This window comes from Mus caroli, unplaced genomic scaffold (genome assembly GCF_978045245.1).
Source record: "Mus caroli unplaced genomic scaffold, Mus_caroli_1 scaffold_1, whole genome shotgun sequence".
NCBI lineage: Eukaryota > Metazoa > Chordata > Mammalia > Rodentia > Muridae > Mus > Mus caroli.
This window is the reverse complement of record NW_028227256.1, coordinates 72504416-72508719: the sequence shown is the minus strand read 5'-3', so window position 1 is coordinate 72508719 and position 4304 is coordinate 72504416.

The following is a 4304-nucleotide window of genomic DNA, read 5'->3' as shown; positions in this document are numbered from 1 at the left end:
ATCAACCCCACTTCCCGGCTTCCTTGACTCCTGACTCCAGCCTTTCAGGGATCTCACTGCCCCACTCAAAGCAGCTTCCAGCAACTCCTTGTGAGAGCCACTTGTTTGAATGAGGGAGGGAAGGAAGGAGAGGGCAGGCAAGAGAGATAAAGAGACAACTGTGGCTTCACTCAGACTCCCCTCTCCTGGAGTCTTGCTGCTGATTTCAACATCCACCGCATCCCTACCCCTTCCAGGAGGGACCCTGGTTCCCTTTTTCTGACTTTGCCCCCAATCCCAGGTTCAGTCATTCTTGTGACTGAAGCAGAGGCCACCCTGCCTGGCTTGCTTGTCTGTAGCCACTTTACTAGTCCTTTAGTCTCCAAATCCCTTGCTATGACAAGGCTTGGGGAAAAGGAAGGGAATCTGGATGAACCAGGCCGGGGAGCTAAGAGCTCAGAGGCAGGGTAGAAGGAAATGAAGCGCCCAGGGGAGCTATTAGAGCCGGTGGGAAGGTGAGTGGGGGCTTCAATGGAAATACTATGCTAAGGAAATCAGTGCCCAGAATGTCCTGTCCTCTGGCAGAGCTAGACAGGGTTGCCCTGCAGGCTGCTATCTTGGAGGGGAAATCAGACACATGGGTTACCATCACGAGAGGAAGTGGAAGCCCCTCTTGGCTCACCGGGAGGGGGGGACGTTGGCACCTCCCGCTTGGGGGTAGCAAGAATGGTCCACTTGTGCCCCCCTGGGGTGTGTAAAAGTGTGAGTCCTCATGGGGGAGAGGAAGCACTTGTCCTGGGAGGAAAGGGGGGCTGATTAATCGGGGTGCTAATGAGCAGCAGGGAGAGGAAGCTCAGAGGGGAGGGGGAGGCGGCTCCATCGATCCAAGCCGCGGAACCAGCAGCTGAAAAAAAAAAAGTGAGAAGGGAATCGATCTGAGGGAAACGGCAGCTGCTGGGGATTAGAGCCCGAGGTCCACGCGCTGTCCAACGGCCACCCCTCCCCTGCGTCAGCCTGGCCCTGCAATCTCAGGCTGGCCCCGAGGGAGGGTCACCAGCATAGCTCCCCTTGGGGGATTCAGGCCGCTGCTCGGCCCACCCTGGCTGCAAGGCTAGGTCAGGCCCCTAGTGAGGGGCACCCCAGTGTGCCATCCACCCGCACACCTGGTCCTAGCCATGCATGGTGCTCTAACTAGATGTTCCCAGCCTTTCAGCAAAGTGGCTTCCCAGGGCCCCACAGCTGGGTGTCCCTACAAGCTTCCCAGGGGTCTAGGTCAGCAGGCTCCAACACTGGGAGGAGAAGACCCCCCGGGGGGGCAGGTTCAAGGGCTGCTTTTGGCTGGGACACAGTAGAAGTTGACTTGGCACTGGAAGCAGGCGCTGAGTTCCTATGGAAGGGTCCAAGTGACCACAGACAGCTAGCCCCCTCTCTACCTGGTACCCTGTCAGTAGTCTTCCATACTCTGCCCCCCCCCACATCCCCTTCGACTTCCAGACCTTTCCAAAGTACCCCCACCCCCACCCCCTGCACCACATACCCACCATCCCTCCTTTTCTTTCTTCCCTTTTCTCCCAATATTGATTTTTCTTTACTGGGTTTTTAAAAAGGGTGATTTAATTGCTTTTTTAAGGTTACTTCGGTCTGGGACTCTGCCAAGAAAGTGAGAGCTGCCCCCTAGTCTCCCCCAGCACCCACCACTGCCCTGATATCCTGTCTGAATTCTGCTCTATCGGCTGAGTGCTCAGGGTCAAGCTGTCTCCACAGCATGCTGACCTCCATCGTGATACCCCCCCCTACTCCCCAACTTCAGGTCAGCAGGGAGTCTTCTACCTCTAAAAGGAAAGACGTTGGGTGGTTATTCCATACCGGGGTGGGGGGTGGGGGTGGGGTCTGTGGGGGAACTCCAGGGCACTGGAATGAAGCAGCAGATTGTTACATGCAGACTCCCACCATTGCCCGGTGGCCAGCTGTCTCTAATTGTCCGCAAGTCCCTACCATCCAGTCTCCCAGACCTCCTGGAATCAGGCTATTCTCAGTGGGGACCCCCATCCTTTCAGCCCATCTCTTGGCGGTTTCCACTCACTCTCTCCCCACCCCCAGCCCCTTCTGGCCCCCTTTCTATCCCTCCATACCCCCTTTGCCTCTGGCCCTGTCCCCTCTCCCCCCCTTCTCCCTGCTTCCCTGCCTGCCTCCTTCTCTGCCCGGCTGCAGTTGGGTGATAATCTCCCTCATTTAGCCTCCCGGCTGCTTCCCCGGCTCATTGCCCAGCTGGTCCCTGGGGCCCGGCCCAGTTTCTTCCCCACCCCCACCCCCAGCCCTGCGCCCAAGCTCCCTCAGCCTTTCCGTTTCTCTCACCCATTCCCTAGGGACCAGCTGCCCCCTTAGGGGTGGAGCAGAGGTGGGGGTGGGAAGCAGGGCTAAGGGGAGCTGGTTAGGACCTGAGCTAGCTGTAAGCTAGTGGGAGGGGCTGCTAGGGACTCCGGAGTTTGGAGTGTGGGGAGGGGCTACCGTTCAGGCAGAATGTGAGCCCCCACTCAGACTGCTCTGCCCTCCAGTTATCCCCATTTCTCAGATTTGTTCATAGCCCAGTTCTCCCGGCCCTGGGATTTGAGTTAGGCTTCCGGAAACTGGGAAAGAGAAGGTTAGCAAGAGAGGGAGGTAAAGGTCAGAGTACATTGGGCTAGGCAAACTGGGAAAAGGGCGGAGTCAACAGGGTGGGCAGGCTGGATTAGTCAGAGGTATTGGGAGGATGCTTGGAAGTTTTACTTGAGCAAAATGTCTCCAAAGGGAGACCCGAGACTCCCTGGGCAGAACCTGAGAGGTTTCCCAGGGAACCTCTTCACAGCCCAGGGACCCCCCCACCCACCCACCCAGGAAGCCTTTTCTGTTCTTTCCTGTCCTATGAGGGCTCCTGACTCCCCTGGCTGGCTGGCTATCTTCATAAACTATACAACCTTTGAACTCCTAAGGAGCATTCTATAGATCCAGTCCCCAGCCTCCAGATCCCAAGGGCCACCTCCTTGACACCCACCCCAGCTCAGAATTCTGGACCTGGTGCTGACCAGGGGGTGGGAAGCCAGTGTAGAGCAGATGAGCGGGAAGGGACAAGGATGGAAGGGTGTGCCTGGCCTGGCCAGGCCTGGCTGGTGAGCGAGCAGCAGTGACAAACGGGCTGTGCGGGGGCCGAGGGGCGGGGGGCGGACGGCGGCTGATTTATCTGGGTTATTTATGCCACGGACGAGGCAGGAGAAGCGGTTAATGAGAGTCCCGGCCAAGGGGGGGATGGGAAGGACCGGACGTGATCTGAGGCAACTGAAGAGGGTTAGCGTCCCACCGCCAGGCCCTGCCCCCACTGTCACCGATACTCTCTGCACCCCGACAGGGCCCTCCCGGGGCTATCCCAGGGAAGCATCCGCTCCTCTGTCAGGCATTTGGGTATTCTCAAGCGGAGGTCATTGGTCACCAGGAATGAAGAGGGTGGGATTCAAGCTTAGGGAAATCCTGGAGGAACTAGGGAGGGGATGTGGAAAGGGAGGACAGGAAGAAAGATACATCCTGACTGGCTAGAAACAGACAAGTTTGAGGGGTCAGTGTAGAGGGCTGAGGTAGAAGAGGGAGGGTGGGAGTAGGTAGGCACCCCACAGACCCTAAGCAGATGCCAGAGAGAGGGCAAAGGGCCTTTAGGCACTCATCCCTGGTGTCAGAAAGGGAGCCCTGAGATGGGGGTCTGAGTGACAGAGAGGCTAGGCAGGAGGTGGCGCTGGTCAGAGAGCAGAGAGAGCAGGAAGGAGGGAGAGAAGATCCCGAGAAGGAGGGGGAGAGGGCTTTGCAGCAGCGAAAGCTGCTGGGAGCAGATAAGGCAGCACGGCAGCAGGAGGGATTAAAGCTCCGAGGGGCGTGGGGGGGGGTTGCCGAGTGGGATGATGGGAGGGGGCAGGGAGGAGAGGGTTGAGGGCAAGACACCCGGCCACAGAGACGAGCAGAGAAAGGAGAGCTTTGAGGAGGCAGGTTTAATCAGGGGCTTTTAACTAGGAGAGGAGAAAGAAGAAAACTCTTGATCATTCGTTCTGGGAAGGAGGACTTTCCTGTCATGAACAGTCCTACACCCCACACATGCCTGGGGTGGCAAAACTAAGCCAAGCGATGAACTGGGGAGGGTAGAGGACTGCCGAATAATAGGGTTGGCAGAGGCTGGCCCCCAGGAGCCGCTCAGAACGGATCTGGAGATACCGAGGGCACACAGCGCCTCCTTGCGGCGGTCAGTGGAACACAGGCGCGTCAAAGGAATAGGCCATTGATGCTCAGTCCACTGGTGTAGACACCCC